General features: G+C 44.9%; 1 long non-coding RNA gene and 11 other non-coding genes across 12 annotated transcripts; 11 read left to right on the top strand and 1 right to left on the bottom strand.

Annotated features, from left to right (window-relative positions):
* Positions 1-1,375: 1,375 nt before the first annotated feature.
* LOC142385843 (uncharacterized) lies at positions 1,376-1,919 on the bottom strand. Its single transcript, XR_012770239.1, has 3 exons — positions 1,860-1,919; positions 1,549-1,619; positions 1,376-1,441 (listed from the first exon to the last, which is right to left on the bottom strand). It is a non-coding gene; the product is annotated as an uncharacterized LOC142385843 (long non-coding RNA).
* Positions 1,920-12,294: 10,375 nt separating this feature from the next.
* trnan-guu (transfer RNA asparagine (anticodon GUU)) lies at positions 12,295-12,368 on the top strand. The gene has a single exon. It is a non-coding gene; the product is annotated as a tRNA-Asn (tRNA).
* A 1,118-nt stretch (positions 12,369-13,486) lies between these two features.
* On the top strand, positions 13,487-13,560 carry trnan-guu (transfer RNA asparagine (anticodon GUU)). The gene has a single exon. It is a non-coding gene; the product is annotated as a tRNA-Asn (tRNA).
* Positions 13,561-14,458: 898 nt separating this feature from the next.
* trnan-guu (transfer RNA asparagine (anticodon GUU)) lies at positions 14,459-14,532 on the top strand. The gene has a single exon. It is a non-coding gene; the product is annotated as a tRNA-Asn (tRNA).
* A 470-nt stretch (positions 14,533-15,002) lies between these two features.
* Positions 15,003-15,076, top strand: trnan-guu (transfer RNA asparagine (anticodon GUU)). The gene has a single exon. It is a non-coding gene; the product is annotated as a tRNA-Asn (tRNA).
* A 354-nt stretch (positions 15,077-15,430) lies between these two features.
* On the top strand, positions 15,431-15,504 carry trnan-guu (transfer RNA asparagine (anticodon GUU)). Its single transcript has one exon. It is a non-coding gene; the product is annotated as a tRNA-Asn (tRNA).
* Positions 15,505-15,974: 470 nt separating this feature from the next.
* Positions 15,975-16,048, top strand: trnan-guu (transfer RNA asparagine (anticodon GUU)). The gene has a single exon. It is a non-coding gene; the product is annotated as a tRNA-Asn (tRNA).
* Positions 16,049-16,402: 354 nt separating this feature from the next.
* Positions 16,403-16,476, top strand: trnan-guu (transfer RNA asparagine (anticodon GUU)). The gene has a single exon. It is a non-coding gene; the product is annotated as a tRNA-Asn (tRNA).
* Positions 16,477-17,375: 899 nt separating this feature from the next.
* On the top strand, positions 17,376-17,449 carry trnan-guu (transfer RNA asparagine (anticodon GUU)). The gene has a single exon. It is a non-coding gene; the product is annotated as a tRNA-Asn (tRNA).
* A 470-nt stretch (positions 17,450-17,919) lies between these two features.
* On the top strand, positions 17,920-17,993 carry trnan-guu (transfer RNA asparagine (anticodon GUU)). Its single transcript has one exon. It is a non-coding gene; the product is annotated as a tRNA-Asn (tRNA).
* Positions 17,994-18,348: 355 nt separating this feature from the next.
* Positions 18,349-18,422, top strand: trnan-guu (transfer RNA asparagine (anticodon GUU)). Its single transcript has one exon. It is a non-coding gene; the product is annotated as a tRNA-Asn (tRNA).
* Positions 18,423-19,310: 888 nt separating this feature from the next.
* trnan-guu (transfer RNA asparagine (anticodon GUU)) lies at positions 19,311-19,384 on the top strand. Its single transcript has one exon. It is a non-coding gene; the product is annotated as a tRNA-Asn (tRNA).
* The last annotated feature ends 2,852 nt before the right edge of the window (positions 19,385-22,236 follow it).

The raw sequence follows: 22,236 nt of genomic DNA on the forward strand, positions 1-22,236 counted from the left end.
CCACCATCCACTCGTCAGGGCTTCTTACGTTCCTCGTGCACTCGCACTAAGCTAGGCTATGTAAGCCTCGCTTGGATTAGCCTCACTGAGATGCAGCTGAAATATCTTCGAGGAACGACTTGAGGCTTAATTGGGAGATGGCGCTAGTTCAAGCGACGCTTTCCGGCTATAGCCTGGCTTTCTTTAGCTACTTTCTAGGAACACCCCCAGGGGCCCGTTGCACAAAACTAAGATAAGGGATTAAGCCGGGATATGTTGGCTATCCTGGCTCAACTTATCCGTAATCCAGTTGCACAAAAGTGGGATAGAGGGAAGTGGGATATGTTCAGACCTAAGTTACCAAGGAGATTTATTCTGTGAAGCTAGCCTGCTCCAGACCAGGCTAAGTTCCAGGATCTATTTAATCTCATTCCTTATCTCAGTCAGCGGTCGCCAGAAATGGAAACCAATATTTATTCCACTGCCTAGAACATATTGTTAAAACATTTAACTATACCCACTATCATTATTGAAACATTTGTGATCATTAATTGCAATCTTTTTAGATAACTGATGATTTTAGATTAACTTGCAATCATTAGACAATTTAGTTTCCCACAGACTACACATAAAGTACATCACCATATAAATATAAATACACATTAGAGTGTACCATGATGTTCCTTTATTGAACAAGGATGAATCAAAGCAAGTAAACCATCAGCTCCTTTCAAAACTGAAGTCACACAGTGCTCTAAGCACAGAATCAAAGCATGCAGTTTGAGACAAACTGTTTGTAAAAATGGGCTATACAAATAAAATTGCCTTACTGCGCAAAAACCTAACAAAAATTCCTCTGCCATTGCAGGCCCAACTTAAATAAACATGCAATATTAATTAAAATAATTTAACACATATTGGTCTCTGACCACAGTCGTCATCCGGGAAGATGGCAGGATTGTCCCAGTCTATGAGAGCTGGCACTCTGGGGGCCCTCTCCTTTCTCAGGCAGGCCACATTGTGGAGGACAGCACAGGCCACAATGATATCACATGCCCTGTCTGGGCTGACTCTCAGGTGGTTCAGACACTGACAGTGTGCCTTCAGTAGGCCAAATGTCATTTCTATCCGGGCCCTTGTTCTGGCATGGGCATGGTTGTGTGCCAGTTGTGCCTCCAGAGGGTCTGCAAATGGAGTGAGCAGAAAAGGCTGGCAGGCATACCCTCTGTCACCCAGCAATACACCCAGGAGTTCACCTGTGAATACAAAATGTTACCATCACAACCTCATAAGTAGTGACATTCTTAACACAGCCATGATGTTAAAAGTGGTTGTCAATAGAGGTTCTGTGGCTCACCTTGTGATAGGCGCCAATAGAGTTCCGAACCACTGGGGAGTCGTGGACCGAGCCGGGCCACTTTGCCACAACATTACTGATCAAATAGTCAGCATTGCAGACCATCTGAAATGATAAGATGTTAAACCAATTAATGCACAGTACAGGCAATGTGACGGCAGGCACATTCTTAATAAAAAGTACACTTGTTAAGTATTTGTCAGGGGACTTACCATTCTGCAGGATGTTCTTATATTTTACTTTGACTTGCTGCCATGTCCGTTTTGGCCCAGTCATGTTAAATCTACACACACAAAAACACACACACACACACACACACACACACACACACACGATGAAACAGTGGAGGAGCATGGAATTACATTTAGATAGTTTCACTCACATGCAGTCAATTTCAACTTATTCATAATCAAAGTAGGTTACAAATATGTTTTCAAATATGTTAATTAACATTTTATTTGGCTTGTAACCTAATTGTGATAGTTTCAGTGGAGTGTTGAGTGTGTATTTGTGCACTACTTACGCATTCAGGCGGTCAGCAATGGTTTGCCACGCTTGCTCCCTTTGTTTTTTAACTGTGGCAGTACTTCCTTTTTGTTTTATTTTCTCCTTCACCTCTTCATATGCTTCCATTAATAGTTCTTGCTCCGCTGGGGAGAAATACGCCACCCTTGTTGCCATGGTGAATCAGTGAATCTATGATCGATCGTGGGGTCTATTTAAGCAAGCCGTGTGCAGCACTTATCCGGGATCGGTTTCACCTGGCTTAATGAATCCGTGTCTGCTCATCCTGGCTTGGCCTTTGTGCAACACACTAAGCCTGGGCGCCCATGTTTTGGATTCCTTGAACCGGGCTAAGTAACTCATCCTGGATGTCTGAATCCTACTTTTGTGCAACGGGCCCCTGGTGTTGCTGGATCTTAGTGCAGTTTTTGACACAGTAGATCACCAGATTTTATTAAACAGAGTTAGAAGTCTGGTGCTCTGGCACTGTTCATAAATGGCTTTACACCTCTCACAGATTGACAGTTTTTCATAAGTATGGATACATGCTCCTCGAGAATTCAAATTAAGTGTGGGGATCAATTTTAGGCCCATTGCTTTTTAATCTGTACATGTTGCCTCTGCAGTGTGAGATTCCACATCAGCTGTGATCCCATGTAGAAAGATCTGAGTTAGTCCTTTGGCACATGAAGGCACCACAGCCTGCACAGGAGCTTTATTAAAATCAATAAATTCCTCGTTCTTACATATGTCTTGCAGTGTTTTAATCCTCGAGCTGTGTTATCCTAACAGAGGAGCTCACACTGTGCAGCTCACTGATACTGCAGGGTGAGGAGACATTGTTCTAGTCGATTATTTTTGTAAACAGGAGGGCCAATACCGTTTACAAATATACAATTAAAGGAATAAAAGGATATCCAAGACTTGTGGAAAGTAGAATGATTTAAAAGTGAATAAAGCTGTAAAAGCAGCAGGAGGAAGCAGAGACGTCTGCACTCTTCAGAAGCAGGAAGTAAAAACCATTGCAGGCGCCTACATCTTCATCACCATTTTAAAAGGAGTTCTGGCATAATATTTTACTTTCAGATGACTCCGAGACCAACTAAAAATTCAGAGACAGCTGTACACAGTTTTAGCGTCAGTCACTGCTCCTCCCCATGTGGAGAAAAGGCATTGCAGCTCACTTCCTTGATTAAGGACATTACTACTTTGTGGTTATGGCTGGGGTGGTGTTACTTGGCTGAAAACTGGATAGGACCCTGCTGGCAACTGGCTGTACAGAGCCATCATTCTGAGTAGCTGCATCTATAAGAATAAGCAGCTCCAACTTAAATCCATTTCCAAACATCACAGGATGTTACTCCCTGGTTCCCTTCCTTAGGAAGGCCTTGGACAGCCACCCTTCCAGCGAGAAATAAATTATTCAGAGCCAAGGAATTGGTTTCAGCAGCACACATTGTACAATACCACTGTTTTATTTAAAAAGAGGTTCAGGCTAGCAAGTAAGACAGCTTCATGACAGCCACCTCAGACGGCGGCAGCTTCCGTCGGATTGCCGTCGGGGACCGCCACGGCAGCTTCCGTCGGATTGCCGTCGGGGACCGCCACGGCAGCTTCCGTCGGATTGCCGTCGGGGACCGCCACGGCAGCTTCCGTCGGATTGCCGTCGGGGACCGCCACGGCAGCTTCCGTCGGATTGCCGTCGGGGACCGCCACGGCAGCTTCCGTCGGATTGCCGGCGGGGACCGCCACGGCAGCTTCCGTCGGATTGCCGGCGGGGACCGCCACGGCAGCTTCCGTCGGATTGCCGGCGGGGACCGCCACGGCAGCTTCCGTCGGATTGCCGGCGGGGACCGCCACGGCAGCTTCCGTCGGATTGCCGGCGGGGACCGCCACGGCAGCTTCCGTCGGATTGCCGGCGGGGACCGCCACGGCAGCTTCCGTCGGATTGCCGGCGGGGACCGCCACGGCAGCTTCCGTCGGATTGCCGGCGGGGACCGCCACGGCAGCTTCCGTCGGATTGCCGGCGGGGACCGCCACGGCAGCTTCCGTCGGATTGCCGGCGGGGACCGCCACGGCAGCTTCCGTCGGATTGCCGGCGGGGACCGCCACGGCAGCTTCCGTCGGATTGCCGGCGGGGACCGCCACGGCAGCTTCCGTCGGATTGCCGGCGGGGGGGACCGCCACGGCAGCTTCCGTCGGATTGCCGGCGGGGACCGCCACGGCAGCTTCCGTCGGATTGCCGGCGGGGACCGCCACGGCAGCTTCCGTCGGATTGCCGGCGGGGACCGCCACGGCAGCTTCCGTCGGATTGCCGTCGGGGACCGCCACGGCAGCTTCCGTCGGATTGCCGTCGGGGACCGCCACGGCAGCTTCCGTCGGATTGCCGGCGGGGACCGCCACGGCAGCTTCCGTCGGACTGGCGGCGGGGACCGCCACGGCAGCTTCCGTCGGATTGCCGTCGGGGACCGCCACGGCAGCTTCCGTCGGATTGCCGTCGGGGACCGCCACGGCAGCTTCCGTCGGATTGCCGGCGGGGACCGCCACGGCAGCTTCCGTCGGATTGCCGGCGGGGACCGCCACGGCAGCTTCCGTCGGATTGCCGGCGGGGACCGCCACGGCAGCTTCCGTCGGATTGCCGTCGGGGACCGCCACGGCAGCTTCCGTCGGATTGCCGTCGGGGACCGCCACGGCAGCTTCCGTCGGATTGCCGGCGGGGACCGCCACGGCAGCTTCCGTCGGACTGGCGGCGGGGACCGCCACGGCAGCTTCCGTCGGACTGGCGGCGGGGACCGCCACGGCAGCTTCCGTCGGATCGGCGGCTTCCGTCAGATTGGCGGCGGCAGCCAGAGAAACATTTACTTCTCTTTTAGCCTTCAGATTTACTTGTGAGATTTCAGCTTGCTTATATTTCATGTCGCCAATGGATGCAGCAGCTTTAACTTCTTTGCTTTCCATTAAGACTGCAAAGAAGTTCAAAAGTCGATTAAGAAATATAGACAAGTTAGCCATAAACAGAAAATGCAAACACTTCAGACCTGCCCCAATAGATGGCCCTAAACTCAGTTTAGTTACTTTCCTTGCAGTGTGACAAAGCTTTACCATATCCTGACACATACTATACAACTATGCAGAAGTCAAGTAGACAGCAGCAGATTGAAACAGGTCACTGTTCAGACAGAAGTCTTCTGAAAACCATTTTCCAGTTGATGCTCAAACGCAGTTTATAAAGTTTCACCATCCAAGGAAGGCTCAAAATCATTATGCATACCTTCTTTTGAGTTCTTCCCCAACATGGAATCCATTGGCTGGACAAGTTCAAGGGGTTTCCTTGAAGACAAGTCTATGACACAAAAGGCATTGAGTCACTATGAAAACCTACAGCTTTAAAACATTTCTTACAGCTGTCCTTACCGCTTTGCTTTTTCTGAACCTCACTGGTAGCTCCATGATTCATCCCAACTATTGGCAAACATGATCCTATGGAGAGAGCATATTTTTGCACAAATGCTAATCGTGAGACAGAACAACAGACACAATCCAGTTTTAGGACTTAACACCAAAAATAGCAGACAAAATGCAAAACCTTTGGCCAGCCAAGCCGTCAGCACAGAAATCAGCAGCACTCCAACAGCTCCCATTGTTCCAGTCAGCAAACAACATCCCAACCCACCTGTGAGGTTTAAATCAGCTCCTCGTGGAGGTGACACAGCTGTTGCTCATCAGGTATAATTAGATTTAGAAGATTCAGGGCTCATTCAGATAATAGTGAATTAAAAATACTAAAAGTGGATTTAAATAGTAGTATTGAGGATTTTAATCTTTATATATGTAATGCTATTGTAGAAGTGGCTAGTCAAACTATAAGGATAAAAGGTGGGAAAAAGGAAAGGAAGTTGGTACCATGGTGGACAATAGAATGTACTGCAGCTATTGAAGAAACAAAATAAAGCCTTTAAAGTATTAAAAAGAAATCATAGCCCTAAGAATTTGAATGAATACAAAAAATTGCAAGCAAAGGTAAGAAGAACTGTTAAAAGTGATTAAAAGAATGAAAGGAATTAAAAGAGTGAATGGATATCCAATATTAAATAATGGAGAAACAACAGCAGTGAAAAATAAAGATAAGGCAGAGATGTTGAGAAAAGTGTTTGTTAGAATTCATAGTTCTGAAAATATCAGTGTAGTAGGGCGAGAAAAGACAATTCTGGAAAATAAGGAGTTATTGGAGAAAATGGTCGAATCGAATGATTTATTGAATATGTCATTTACAATATTGGAATTGAATAGGGCAGTTTAAAAATATAAATTATCAGCTCCAGGAAAGATCAGATTTTTCATGTAATGATAAGTAATTTAAGTGAATTTTCTAAAAATATTTGATTGGAATTGTATAATTGAATTTGGGAGGAGGGAGAATTACGAACAAGTTGGAAAGAAGCTGTGGTTATACCAATTAGAAAGCCAGGAAAAGATAAATAAAAACCAAAAATCAAAAATTATAGACCAAGAGCTTTAACATCCAATATATGTAAAATAATGGAGAGAATGATAAATGAAAGATTGTTCTATTATATAGAAAGTAAAGGACTTATATCAAAGTATCAAAGTGGATTTAGGAGAGGGAGGAGTACAATGGATCCAGTAATATGTCTAGAGAATGAAATAAGAAAGGCTCAAGTACATAAAGAGAGTGATGTAGCAGTATTCTTTTATATTGAAGGAGCGTATGATATGATGTGGAGAGAAGGGTTATTAGTTCAAATTAGAAGAATGGGTATAAATGGTTGTATGTTTAAATGGATTAAAAAAAATTTAGAAGGAAGAAAAATACAAGTGAGAATAGGGAAGGAATATTCTGAGAATTTTAACATAGAAAGCACTTCAGTCCATTATTATTTTCTGTGATATGTTTAAGGCCTCTCACCAGAAGAGCACCTAAAAGATTTCTGAGGAGTAACCAGACATAAATCCCGCCACATTTTACCTGGAAAGCAAGCCCTTTATAATTTGAGCTAATTTGCCTTCCACATTTGGGTATATACTGAAGAGATTGTAATAACCCCAACCCTAAATTTGACTTGTCCTAAGTGCAATTGCTTTTGTTTCGCCCAATTTTAAATCAAACAACCTCAAACATCCCTACATGAAACCACATTTAGATAATAATGATTCTATTTTTGTGAAAGGGGGATGAATTCATACCCTCTGTACACATAGCCTAGCTTTACATTAACCTGTTTTATTAATGTTTGCAGATGAGTAAGACACAGAAACCTGATGCTTACTTGAGGGACATCTGTGTAAAATATGCCCAGGGCCAATACCACTTCTCTACTGGCAAACGTCCAGGGGCCAAGAAGTGGAAAAGGGCCCTGGAGAAAATTGATGCTTGTCCCCTGCAGAACCACACAGAGGATCTGTTCGGGGGATGCCTTCTGTGCTCCTGTGGGTTCCACAAGGTAGGTGAAATGATTTACTAAATCCTGATAAGCCACTGCAGCATGTGGATTTATTTATTGAACAATATATATCTGCACTATTCTGGAGAAAACTGTGAGTGTAGGATTCTGAGTTGCATGTAGCATGGCCCTCTTTTTGTAAAAGAGACAGAGCAGGGAGACACAGAGACAGGGAGAGGAGACACAGAGAAAGGGAGAGGAGACACAGAGACAGGGAGAGGAGACACAGAGGCAGGGAGAGGAGACACAGAGACACAGAGACAGGGAGAGGAGACACAGAGCAGGGAGAGGAGACACAGAGCAGGGAGAGGAGACACAGAGACAGGTAGAGGAGACACAGAGGCAGGGAGAGGAGACACAGAGGCAGGGAGAGGAGACACAGAGGCAGGGAGAGGAGACACAGAGACAGGGAGAGGAGACACAGAGGCAGGGAGAGGAGACACAGAGGCAGGGAGAGGAGACACAGAGACAGGGAGAGGAGACACAGAGACAGGGAGAGGAGACACAGAGACACAGAGACAGGGAGAGGAGACACAGAGACAGGGAGAGGAGACACAGAGGCAGGGAGAGGAGACAGAGACAGGGAGAGGAGACACAGAGACACAGAGGCAGGGAGAGGAGACACAGAGACACAGAGACAGGGAGAGGAGACACAGAGACAGGGAGAGGAGACACAGAGACAGGGAGAGGAGACACAGAGACACAGAGGCAGGGAGAGGAGACACAGAGACACAGAGACAGGGAGAGGAGACCCAGAGACAGGGAGAGGAGACACAGAGACAGGGAGAGGAGACACAGAGACACAGAGACAGGGAGAGGAGACACAGAGACAGGGAGAGGAGACATAGAGGCTGGGAGAGGAGACACAGAGACAGGTAGAGGAGACACAGAGACAGGTAGAGGAGACACAGAGACAGGGAGAGGGGACACAGAGGCAGGGAGAGGAGACACAGAGACAGGGAGAGGAGACACAGAGACAGGGAGAGGAGACACAGAGACACAGAGACAGGGAGAGGAGACACAGAGACAGGGAGAGGAGACACAGAGGCAGGGAGAGGAGACAGAGACAGGGAGAGGAGACACAGAGACACAGAGGCAGGGAGAGGAGACACAGAGACACAGAGACAGGGAGAGGAGACACAGAGACAGGGAGAGGAGACATAGAGGCTGGGAGAGGAGACACAGAGACAGGGAGAGGAGACATAGAGGCAGGGAGAGGAGACATGGTGACACGACAAACTAAGCAACACTGATTGACCAGAGTATTACGTCCCCTCCTCCTCTCTTCCTTAGGCTGCCCCCTACTCAGAGGACATGCATTTCTGTTGTGGGATGATTGTGCTACTCATGGAGGAGATGGATGTGTATGCATGTCCTTTCTTCATCTTTGTGTTTATACTGGTTACAGGCGAGCGCATAGGAGTGGAATATTTATTGGCCCAGACCAACAGAGGTGACCTCCTGGCTCCATCGCAGGTCCCTGAAGTCCCCTCGCAGGTGCTGGAGGAGGAGGAGGAGCCAGATGACACAAGCAGCACGCCTGACATTGTGGGCCAGTCAGCAGCGATAGGGGCTGGTGATCCTCTGTGCTGTGATGGGTGACGCTGAACCCGGACCCCTCGTCACAGAGCTCAATAACACTTTCTGTAACACCTTACTCTAAAACATAATATTTAACTGAAGTAAATGTGGTTACATTTTAAAAAGGCTTCTTGTCCATGCCATTTCACCATTTAGCTACACCTATAAGGCTAGGAAGAAAGCGCGGGCATCAGGAGGACCGTGGAGAGCACCGAGGAAGCCGAGTGGCTCTGCTCCTGGACAGCAGGCGGCAGAGAGGTGCTTTCTATCATTTTGGTTCAATACAAATTATTGATTAAGAGACAGCACATGTAATTAAGTGTAAATTACTTTATTGCAATCCCTACTGACATTGTCACTTGGTTCTTCGTGGCTTTACAACCTTGTTCACGGTCCAGATCATATCACACTTCTCTCCCACAGACTGTACATGACTCACGGCCAAGCAGCCCGGGACCCTGAAGTCCACAGGGTCAGTGAGTGTGTCTGCCTCAGACTTTTGATGTGTCGGTCGCGAACGATCCGGCTTTCAGAGCCGGCTCTTTGAAGTGAACGACAGGAACTGGCTCCACAATGGGAGCCGTTTTGGGATCCTATTTGGGAGTCGTTTTTTTTTTCTTTCAGTATCTCGCTGTTTTGCTTGTGCTCTGCAAGTGCCACAGAGCCGACAGTTTTGTCCCCACGTCGGTTTTTTTGTCCTTCATACCTCGCTGTCTCTTTTGGAGATCGGACCAAGTTTTGGCTCAATCGTGCGTCTCGCATCGTGTAGTATACATGGGGTAACAACAAACAATTAAGCCCTCCCGACCACCTCCCAATCATTCGGATGAAAATCAAACTTGTTTGAAATCCTGGTCACCGCTCGTGAGGCTCTCGCACAGTTGAAGCAGTTGCACGCGGCGATTGACCTCATCCTGTCACACTACGCAGAGCCAAGCAGAATGTCCAGCAAAGAGGTGTTCTTTTGCTGGGGACTGGCCGAGTGCTCCTGCTCAATCGTTTCCAGTTGTTGCTTGGCTCTTTTGATATAAATTATCAGAGCCTGAATATGTACTTGTACCTTCAAAGCATCCTCGGGTGACAGGAACTTCATCCTACGAAAGCGGGGGTCAAGGGCAGCAGCAATGATGGCCACATTTTGTCCATTCTCTTTGAAAGCAGACTCAGACTCCCACCTTGCCTTCATCTCTTGGTCTGCAGCAATCTGAAAAGAGTTCACAGCCGCAGACTCGTATGTGGTTTTCTTTGTAGACTTATGGAGACCCTTCAGCAGTGGAGGTAAAACAGATATTGTGACATAGGACTCTCCACTGAGAAAAACAGTGGTCTGTTCGAAAGGCTTGAGGACCTGCTCCAGTTCCTCTAGTAAGATCCACTGATCATTCCTCAAATCCATGTATTGCTTCCCACGCTGTGTAACGTCTGGGTCAGAAAGTGTTGCGACCACCGGCCACCGTTGTTCCAAAAGGCGACTTACCATGTAGCATGAGCTGTTCCATCTTACAGACACATCCTGGAGCAGGGTATGCTCAGCTGTACCCCACTGTTTTTGTTTCTGTTTCAGCTTGCTGCTAGCCGGCTCACTTTTCTTGAAATGCTTCACAAGAGACCATGCAGCCCCGAGTGTCCTGTCGATCATGGGGTTGTTCTTCAAGGCATGATTTACCACCAACTGAAGCGTATGGCCGGCACAACAATGTTATGCCACCCCATGTTTCTCCTCTAGGATGCGAAGAGCTGCAACAACATTTGCTGCGTTATCATGTACAATCGCCAGTACATCATCTCGAAGGGAGAAATCAAATTTATCTGCCACCATCTCAACCCAAGAGGCAATATTTTCAGCAGTGTGGCGCTCCTCAAGCAGCATTGTAGTTAAGCTAAACGAGGTCAGCTCCTAATTTTCATTAATGAAATGACAGGTGACACCTAAATATGCCTCAGTGGCCAGACTGGTCCAAGCATCAGTTGTTAGGGATAGTTTGGAAATGCTTTTTTTTTAGTTCACTTTTCACTTTGTCCATGGTAACCATATACTTCTTCTCCATTAAGTCAGTGAAGTGGCGCCTGGATGGAAGGGTGTATCCTGAGTGGAAAGTGTTTATCATTTCACTGAAGCCTTCACCTTCAACAATCGCAAGGGGCCTCATGTCCTTCACAATCATAGAGACAATCCTGTTTGTGTACACACTAGCCTCCTGGGGTGTGCAAGGTGCCTGGTTATTTTTATGAAAAAAGTCCGCCACACTGCTTTGCTTACTCCTGTAAAGGCAAAAAACATAAAGTACATGAATATTCACAGCAGCAAATCAAAAATATAGCATCGTCCACATCATTGCTGTTATTATGATACATTTTGCTAACAGTAGGCTATACTACAGCCATCTCAGAGGCTCAACTTAAAAAATTATTTATGTAATTTAAATTGTCAACTTGTAATGCGTGTTTACTACTTGGATCTGGTTGCTACTAGATCGTGGAATTTCGACAGTCAACAGGTAGACTAGAACTACATAATGGCAGAGTATAAAATCCACCGTCCAGTGTTAGCAAATAGATAACACAGAAGAAACATGTCGGGACTGGTAGCGCTAACAGCTTTAAACTGGCAAACACGGGACCTGTTCTAGTCGTAATTAAAAGACGTAACTTTTACGCCGGGAATATAACTAGACAACAACTCAACAGTCTAACGTAGCGTTTATTCAGAGAGGATCTTGAAATCAACAGAACTTACGGTGTTTTGCTGCCATCCTGACGAGCTCCAGGGTGCTTTCGTTTTAAGTGTTCGTGCATCGCTGATGTACTGCTGTGGTACGCCAAATTAAATTTGCATAGTCTGCAAACAACCACATTGTTAGGAGCATTAAGGGTGAAAAATTCCCAGACTTTGGAAGACCGTGTGCGTGTTTTTTTAAGCTATATGCTCTTCAGTGCTCCAACTACTGCTTGCCGCCGCCATCGTTATGAATTCTTCTTCTTCCGTTTTAAACTAAGGCGTCTACACCGATTGGCGACTCTGGTGCATATTTACTGCCACCGCTGGACTGGAGTGAGAGTTCATCTAGTAGGTCGTTTGGAACGGGGACTTCAACCAAAAAAAAAAGATTTGCGATGCACAAAACGTGAATTAATCATGTCGACGAATTTATGACGTCGAATAAGTCGACTATTTGACCGAGTTCTAGTGCCAAAGCATGCTGAGCTGTTTGATGAGAGATATTATAATTCTATTGTAACTGGTAATTTTGCTGTATAGCACCTCCTACTTTTCGGTTCAAGTTTGACATAGTCAGCAGTCAGCAGTTCACTCAAGTCTCATCACGCAAAAATACAGAACGCTTGCATCTACCGCCATGAGGGGGCAGTCCAGCTCGAAGCCACACCCACTGCCAAAAAAAGCAAAGCAGAGTCTCTGTGGCGCAATCGGTTAGCGCGTTCGGCTGTTAACCAAAAGGTTGGTGGTTCGAGCCCACCCAGGGACGAGTGTGTGTACCAACAAATCTACCGGTCAGCAACCAGTTGTAGGTTTGGTAGCAAATCGATAGCTGTACTGGGTAACTTGTCCCACTGAACCCACAAGTTATCCTTTAAGGCAAGGCAAGGCAAGGCATCTTTATTTATATAGCGCATTTCATACCACAGGCAACTCAATGTGCTTTACATAAAGACAAGGCATTTAAAAGAACAGCATAAAGCAGCAATTTAAAGAGAAAAAAAAATAGAATAAAAATTAAAAACACAGTTAAAATCAATCAAAGAAGAGGGGATAAAGAATGATATAAACTCAACCATACGCACACCGAAAGAGAAATGTTTTTAACCTGGATTTAAAAGTGCTCACTGTTGGGGCTGATTTCAGTTCTGCTGGTAGTTTGTTCCAGTTGTGTGCAGCATAACAGCTAAAAGCTGCTTCACCGTGTCTAGTTTGAACTCTGGGCTCCACTATCTGACCTGAGTCAGCAGATCTCAGAGCTCTGCTGGGTTTATACTCTGCTAGCATGTCATTCATGTATTCTGGACCTAAACCATTCCGTGATTTGTAGACGAGTAGCAGAACTTTAAAATCTATTCTGTATCTGACCGGGAGCCAATGTAAAGACTTGAGAACTGGGGTGATGTGATGTGATCTCTTTGTTCTGGTTAAAACTCGGGCTGCAGCGTTCTGAATGAGCTGCAGCTGTTTGAGACTCTTTTGGGGGAGTCCAGTCAGAAGACCGTTACAGTAGTCAAGTCTGCTGGAGATAAAAGCATGAATCAGCTTCTCCTGATCTGTTTGGGACATGAAACCCTTAATTCTGGATATGTTCTTAAGTTGATAAAAGGCTGATTTGGTGACTGATTTGATATGATTTAAGTCATTTGGTTGACAAGAGTTAAGGTGCCAAAGAATGCTGAGCTATTTTATGAGAGATATTACAATTGTATTGTAACTGGTGATCTTGCTGTATAGCACCTCCTACTTTTCGGTTCAAGTTTGACATAGATCAGCAGCATTTCACTCAAGTCTCATCACGCAAAAATACAGAACACTTGCATCTACCGCCATGAGGGGGCATTCAAGCTTGAAGCCACGCCCACTGCCAAAAAAAAGCCAGGCAGAGTCTCTGTGGCGCAATTGGTTAGCGCGTTCAGCTGTTAACTGAAAGGTTGGTGGTTCAAGCCCACCCAGGGACGGTCTGACTTATGCGTATTATGGGAGTTAACGCAAACATTCTGCCGCCAAAACGCTCTCCTTACGCATTATACACGCCCCTTGGCAAAATATTTCTCCAAGGGTGACCTGTTAAGTGCAGTGTAATGCATGACTCAACCTGGAGGCTCCTCTGTCTTTAGTCAAAATTGCACAAGCAAAGTGAAAAAACAACCTTTTTGTCATATTGCTATGAAAGTCATACACAAACAAGGAAAAATTCAAAAAGGCTGAGAGACCAAATGAGGGCACTTGAGACTAAATTTGACATTAAATCTCTTTCTTTAACAAGTCAGACCAGGAAGTTATTGACTACTTGTAGTGTGCTACTTTACTTGTTACCTACACAGCAGATATCAACCTTATGACAAACATAAATAAATCGAACACACACTCTAATGAAGGGGTGATAGGTGGTAATGATCGAGGCCAATCCCACAGACAAATACAGCAAGTCTCTCTGGCGCAATTGGCCAGTGCGTTCGGCTGTTAACCAAAAGGTTGGCGGTTCGAGCCCACCCAGGGACGAGACTGTGTACCAACAAATCTACCGGTCAGCAACCAGTTGTAGGTTTGGTAGCAAATCGATAGCTGTACTGGGTAACTTGTCCCACTGAACCCACAAGTTATCCTTTAAGTCATTTGGTTAACAAGAGTTAAGGTGCCAAAGCATGCTGAGCTATTTGATGAGAGATATTACAATTGTATTTTAACTGGTAATCTTGCTGTATAGCACCTCCTACTTTTCGGTTCAAGTTTGACATAGATCAGCAGCATTTCACTCAAGTCTCATCACGCAAAAATACAGAACGATTGCATCTACCGCCATGAGGGGGCAGTCAAGCTCGAAGCCACGGCCACTGGCAAAAAAATGCAGGCAGAGTCTCTGTGGCGCAATCGGTTAGCGCATTTGGCTGTTAACCGAAAGGTTGGTGGTTCAAGCCCACCCAGGGACTTTCTGACTTATGCGTATTACGTGAGTTAAAGCAAACATTCTGCCACCAAAACGCTCTCCTTACGCATTATACACGCTCCTTGGCAAAATATTTCTCCAAGGGTGACCTGTTAAGTGCAGTGTAATGCATGACTCAACCTGGAGGCTCCTCTGTCTTTTGTCAAAATTGCACAAGCAAAGTGAAAAAACAACCTTTTTTTCATATTGCTATGAAAGTCACACACAAACAAGAAAAAATTCAAAAAGGCTGAGAGACCAAATGAGGGCACTTGAGACAAAATTTGACATTAAATCTCTTTCTTTAACAAGTCAGACCAGGAAGTTATTGACTACTTGTTTTGTGCTACTTTACTTGTTACCTACACAGCAGATATCAACCTTATGACAAACATAAAGAAATCGAACACACACTCTAATGAAGGGGTGAGAGGTGGTAATGATCGTGGCCATGCCCGCAGACAACTACAGCAAGTCTCTGTGGCGCAATTGGCCAGCGCGTTCGGCTGTTAACCGAAAGGTTGGTGGTTCGAGCCCACCCAGGGACGAGTGTGTGTACCAACAAATCTACCGGTCAGCAACCAGTTGTAGGTTTGGTAGCAAATCGATAGCTGTACTGGGTAACTTGTCCCACTGAACCCACAAGTTACCCTTTAAGTCATTTGGTTGACAAGAGTTAAGGTGCCAAAGCATGCTGAGCTATTTGATGAGAGATATTACAATTGTATTGTAACTGGTAATCTTGCTGTATAGCACCTCCTACTTTTCGGTTCAAGTTTGACATAGATCAGCAGCATTTCACTCAAGTCTCATCACGCAAAAATACAGAACGCTTGCATCTACCGTCATGAGGGGGCAGTCAAGCTCGAAGCCACGCCCACTGCCAAAAAAAGCCAGGCAGAGTCTCTGTGGCGCAATCGGTTAGCGCATTCGGCTGTTAACCGAAAGGTTGGTGGTTCAAGCCCACCCAGGGACTTTCTGACTTATGCGTATTACGTGAGTTAAAGCAAACATTCTGCCACCAAAACGCTCTCCTTACGCATTATACACGCTCCTTGGCAAAATATTTCTCCAAGGGTGACCTGTTAAGTGCAGTGTAATGCATGACTCAACCTGGAGGCTCCTCTGTATGTTGTCAAAATTGCACAAGCAAAGTGAAAAAACAACCTTTTTTTCATATTGCTATGAAAGTCACACACAAACAAGAAAAAATTCAAAAAGGCTGAGAGACCAAATGAGGGCACTTGAGACAAAATTTGACATTAAATCTCTTTCTTTAATAAGTCGGACCAGGAAGTTATTGACTACTTGTTTTGTGCTACTTTACTTGTTACCTACACAGCAGATATCAACCTTATGACAAACATAAAGAAATCGAACACACACTCTAATGAAGGGGTGAGAGGTGGTAATGATCGTGGCCATGCCCGCAGACAACTACAGCAAGTCTCTGTGGCGCAATTGGCCAGCGCGTTCGGCTGTTAACCGAAAGGTTGGTGGTTCGAGCCCACCCAGGGACGAGTGTGTGTACCAACAAATCTACCGGTCAGCAACCAGTTGTAGGTTTGGTAGCAAATCGATAGCTGTACTGGGTAACTTGTCCCACTGAACCCACAAGTTACCCTTTAAGTCATTTGGTTGACAAGAGTTAAGGTGCCAAAGCATGCTGAGCTATTTGATGAGAGATATTACAATTGTATTGTAACTGGTAATCTTGCTGTATAGCACCTCCTACTTTTCGGTTCAAGTTTGACATAGATCAGCAGCATTTCACTCAAGTCTCATCACGCAAAAATACAGAACGCTTGCATCTACCGTCATGAGGGGGCAGTCAAGCTCGAAGCCACGCCCACTGCCAAAAAAAGCCAGGCAGAGTCTCTGTGGCGCAATCGGTTAGCGCATTCGGCTGTTAACCGAAAGGTTGGTGGTTCAAGCCCACCCAGGGACTTTCTGACTTATGCGTATTACGTGAGTTAAAGCAAACATTCTGCCACCAAAACGCTCTCCTTACGCATTATACACGCTCCTTGGCAAAATATTTCTCCAAGGGTGACCTGTTAAGTGCAGTGTAATGAATGACTCAACCTGGAGGCTCCTCTATCTTTTGTCAAAATTGCACAAGCAAAGTGAAAAAACAACCTTTTTGTCATATTGCTATGAAAGTCATGCACAAACAAGGAAAAATTCAAAAAGGCTGAGAGACCAAATGAGGACACTTGAGAAAAAATTTGACATTAAATCTCTTTCTTTAACAAGTCAGACCAGGAACTTATTGACTACTTGTTTTGTGCTACTTTACTTGTTACCAACACAGCAGATATCAACCTTATGACAAACATAAAGAAATCGAACACACACTCTAATGAAGGGGTGAGAGGTGGTAATGATCGTGGCCACGCCCGCAGACAACTACAGCAAGTCTCTGTGGCGCAATCGGCCAGCGCGTTCGGCTGTTAACAGAAAGGTTGGTTGTTCGAGCCCACCCAGGGACGAGTGTGTTTACCAACAAATCTACAGGTCAGCAACCAGTTGTAGGTTTGGTAGCAAATCGATAGCTGTAATGGGTGACTTGTCCCACTGAACACACAAGTTATCCTTTAAGTCATTTGGTTGACAAGAGTTAAGGTGCCAAAGCATGCTGAGCTGTTTGATGAGAGATATTACAATTGTATTGTAACTGGTAATCTTGCTGTATAGCACCTCCTACTTTTCGGTTCAAGTTTGACATAGATCAGCAGCATTTCACTCAAGTCTCATCACGCAAAAATACAGAACGCTTGCATCTACCGCCATGAGGGGGCAGTCAAGCTCAAAGCCACGCCCACTGCCAAAAAACAGCCAGGCAGAGTCTCTGTGGCGCAATCGGTTAGCGCATTCGGCTGTTAACCGAAAGGTTGGTGGTTCAAGCCCACCCAGGGACTTTCTGACTTATGCGTATTACGTGAGTTAAAGCAAACATTCTGCCACCAAAACGCTCTCCTTACGCATTATACACGCTCCTTGGCAAAATATTTCTCCAAGGGTGACCTGTTAAGTGCAGTGTAATGTATGACTCAACCTGGAGGCTCCTCTGTCTTTTGTCAAAATTGCACAAGCAAAGTGAAAAAACAACCTTTTTGTCATATTGCTATGAAAGTCACACACAAACAAGAAAAAATTCAAAAAGGCTGAGAGACCAAATGAGGACACTTGAGACAAAATTTGACATTAAATCTCTTTCTTTAACAAGTCAGACCAGGAACTTATTGACTACTTGTAGTGTGCTACTTTACTTGTTACCTACACAGCAGATATCAACCTTATGACAAACATAAATAAATCGAACACACACTCTAATGAAGGGGTGATAGGTGGTAATGATCGAGGCCAATCCCACAGACAACTGCAGCAAGTCTCTGTGGCGCAATTGGCCAGCGCGTTCGGCTGTTAACCGAAAGGTTGGTGGTTCGAGCCCACCCAGGGACGAGTGTGTGTACCAACAAATCTACCGGTAAGCAACCAGTTGTAGGTTTGGTAGCAAATCGATAGCTGTACTGGGTAACTTGTCCCACTGAACCCACAAGTTATCCTTTAAGTCATTTAGTTGACAATAGTTAAGGTGCCAAAGCATGCTGAGCTATTTGATGAGAGATATTACAATTGTATTGTAACTGGTAATAATGCTGTATAGCACCTCCTACTTTTCGGTTCAAGTTTGACATAGATCAGCAGCATTTCACTCAAGTCTCATCACACAAAAATACAGAACGCTTGCATCTACCGCCAAGAGGGGGCAGTCAAGCTCGAAGCCACGCCCACTGCCAAAAAAAAGCCAGGCAGAGTCTCTGTGGCGCAATCGGTTAGCGCGTTCGGCTGTTAACCGAAAGGTTGGTGGTTCAAGCCCACCCAGGGACGGTCTGACTTATGCGTATTATGGGAGTTAACGCAAACATTCTGCCGCCAAAACGCTCTCCTTACGCAATATACACGCTCCTTGGCAAAATATTTCTCCAAGGGTGACCTGTTAAGTGCAGTGTAATGCATGACTCAACCTGGAGACTCCTCTCTCTTTTGTCAAAATTGCACAAGCAAAGTGAAAAAACAACCTTTTTGTCATATTGCTATGAAAGTCATACACAAACAAGGAAAAATTCAAAAAGGCTGAGAGACCAAATGACGGCACTTGGGAAAAATTTTGACATTAAATCTCTTTCTTTAACAAGTCAGACCAGGAAGTTATTGACTACTTGTAGTGTGCTACTTTACCTGTTACCTACACAGCAGATATCAACCTTATGACAAACATAAAGAAATCGAACACACACTCTAATGAAGGGGTGAGAGGTGGTAATGATCGAGGCCAATCCCACAGACAACTACAGCAAGTCTCTCTGGCGCAATTGGCCAGCGCGTTCGGCTGTTAACCGAAAGGTTGGTGGTTCGAGCCCATCCAGGGACGAGTGTGTGTACCAACAAATCTACCGGTAAGCAACCAGTTGTAGGTTTGGTAGCAAATCGATAGCTGTACTGGGTAACTTGTCCCACTGAACCCACAAGTTGTCATTTAGTTGACAAGAGTTAAGGTGCCCAAGCATGCTGAGCTATTTGATGAGAGATATTACAATTATATTGTAACTGGTAATCTTGCTGTATAGCACCTCCTACTTTTCGGTTCAAGTTTGACATAGATCAGCAGCAGTTCACTCAAGTCTCATCACGCAAAATACAGAACGCTTGCATCTACCGCCATGATGGGGCAGTCAAGCTCGAAAACAGACCCACTGCCAAAAAAAGCCAGGCAGAGTCTCTGTGGCGCAATCGGTTAGCGCGTTCGGCTGTTAACCGAAAGGTTGGTGGTTCAAGCCCACCCAGGGACGCTCAGACTTATGCGTATTATGGGAGTTAACGCAAACATTCTGCCGCCAAAACGCTCTCCTTATGCATTATACACGCTCCTTGGCAAAATATTTCTCCAAGGGTGACCTGTTAAGTACAGTGTAATGCATGACTCAACTTGGAGGCTCCTCTGTCTTTTGTCAAAATTGCACAAACAAAGTGAAAAACAACCTTTTTGTCATATTTCTATGAAAGTCACACACAAACAAGAAAAAATTCAAAAAGGCTGAGAGACCAAATGAGGGCACTTGGGAAAAAATTTGACATTAAATCTCTTTCTTTAACAAGTCAGACCAGGAAGTTATTGACCACTTGTTGTGTGCTACTTTACTTGTTACCTACACAGCAGATATCAACCTTATGACAAACATAAAGAAATCGAACACACACTGTAATTGAAGGGATGAGAGGTGGTAATAATCGAGGCCACGCCCACAGACAGCTACAGCAAGTCTCTGTGGCGCAATCGGCCAGGGCGTTCAGCTGTTAACCGAAAGGTTGGTGGTTCGAGCCCACCCAGGGACGAGTGTGTGTACCAACAAATCTAACGGTCAGCAACCAGGTGGGTATTCCTCGAAAGTAGCTAAAGAAAGCCAGGCTATAGCCGGAAAGTGTCGCTTGAACTAGCACCATCTCCCAATTAAGCCTCAAGTTGTTCCACAAAGACATTTTAACTGCATCTCAGTGAGTCTAATCCAAGCAAGGCTTACATAGCCTGGCTAAGTGCGAGTGCACGAGGAACGTAAGAAGCCCTGACGAGTGGATGGTGGAAAAAGGGAGATGGCAGAAAAGGAGAGCAAGACAAGAGCTGTTACTTTTTCGGCAGCAAAAGAAATAATGCTGATGGAGCTGTATGAGGATTTTAAAAGTGTCATCACCAGAAATGGTAATACAGCTGCGATCAATAAAGCGAAGAAACGCCATGGCTAACAAGTGCTGACAGACTAAATGTGTAAGTTATGAAAGTCCTCATGTATTTATGCTCTCCTCTTTGTGTTATAATTTGTTTACATAAAGCATGTTGAATTGTCTCTGTTTGAGATGTACAGCACACATATACTGGCCCTGCTCAGTTTATTAATAACCCAATAATCGACACGCATCATCATACTTTGTGACTATATTATCGTGAGTGTGTGACCCACATTTTTCACTGTTACATCTCAACAGGTGCAATCTTAACAGCCAAAAGCGTACATGGCAGCAGGTGAAGGTAAAGTACAGGAAAATATTTCTCTCTCTATTTAATTTTTTTTTTATTGGCGGTTGGCAAACAACTTAAAGCAGCATTACCGCCACCAACTGGTAAGGAGTGTGGATCTCATGACAATTATATATACCTATATTTATATATATATATATATACACCCATACACTCATATATACACCCATATCCACATATACACCCTTATATCTACATATTCCTACAGTTTTACATAGTCCCTACTCATATACACTTATTTATATACTTTATATATACTAAATTCTATTATATAACCTACACTGTTTTAAATAATAAAAAATGACCTGATATCCTCTGTTTCCTGATTCTTTTTGCAATAAATCTACTATATCCAATTTCATTTTCATCCTACTAAGATTTCTAATTAAATTATTTCTCTGAGCCTGATAATTCCTAAAACATAATATAACATGTTCAATTGTCTCATCTTCCCCACACTCACATTTCCCTGACTGATATTTTCCTATCATATATAGGTTTTTATTCAATCCATTATGTCCAATTCGAAGTCTTGTTATAATTGTCTCTTCTCTCCTACTTCTTTCTGTTCTTCTCATTTCCCTATTTTCGGTTGTATTTTATACAACCAACGTCCTTTTCTTTCTTCCTCCCATAACTTTTGCCATCTCTCTTCCATTTTTTGTTTTATAATACCCTTTACCTCTTTTACACTCAGTCTTACATTAATATCAATCATTACTCGTTTTACACTCTGTTTAGCCATTCTATCTGCCATTTCATTTCCCTCAACTCCATAATGCGCTGGTACCCATATAAAATTTACTGTAAGCCCCATCATATTAATCCTATAAAGAGTTTGTTCTATTTCAATTAATATATCTGGTCTACTATCCGCCCCCCATCTCCATAATGTCTGTTCTGATCTGGTCGATTTCTGCCCGCATTGCTTTTGTAGTATTGGCGACTTCTGACAGCATTCCTTGCAGTTCCGATTTAAGTGTGTTGAAGTCATCCGCCAGCGCACTTTTGAGTTCATTCCTTATGATTTTAGAAAAGATAAGACCTCCTCTTTGATAGCTTCAGCGGTCATGTCTGAGTTTTTTGGCCGAGTGGGTGTGGGCTGGTTCGGTACACCTGGCGTTTGTCTCGTGGTAGGTCGTGACCTATTAGCATTAGCTTTGCCGCCGTATTTGTTTTTTTGGAGCTTTTCTGCCATTCAAATCGTCGCTCTGCGTGCTGTTAGACCGTTTGCCTCCCTGTGTTGTCTTTTGCAAACGTTTAGGCTGAGTTTCACATATATTTAGCTGTTTTCATAAAAAAATATTGTTGATTCTGCAGGAGCTCTGAAAAATGCTGCCTACTCCATGTCTGCTCACGAGCGCCCCTGTTTAATTTATTTTTAAACTAGAAATGCACTCAGAGAGTGCAGACCTCTGCCAAGTAAGCTTTGTTTTATAAGCGCATTTTTTTTTATCCAACCATATATTGTAGTGAATGGTCTGAAGCGATGCGTCTGCATAAAGTTGTGCATAGATTCAGCTGGCTCGTGTTCCGATTGAAAAGGTTTACAAAGTTAAGATGCTATCTTTCAGATGCGACTTCTCAGAAACGGCAAAGACGGCTTCCATT

This window comes from Odontesthes bonariensis, chromosome 8 (assembly GCF_027942865.1).
Source record: "Odontesthes bonariensis isolate fOdoBon6 chromosome 8, fOdoBon6.hap1, whole genome shotgun sequence".
NCBI lineage: Eukaryota > Metazoa > Chordata > Actinopteri > Atheriniformes > Atherinopsidae > Odontesthes > Odontesthes bonariensis.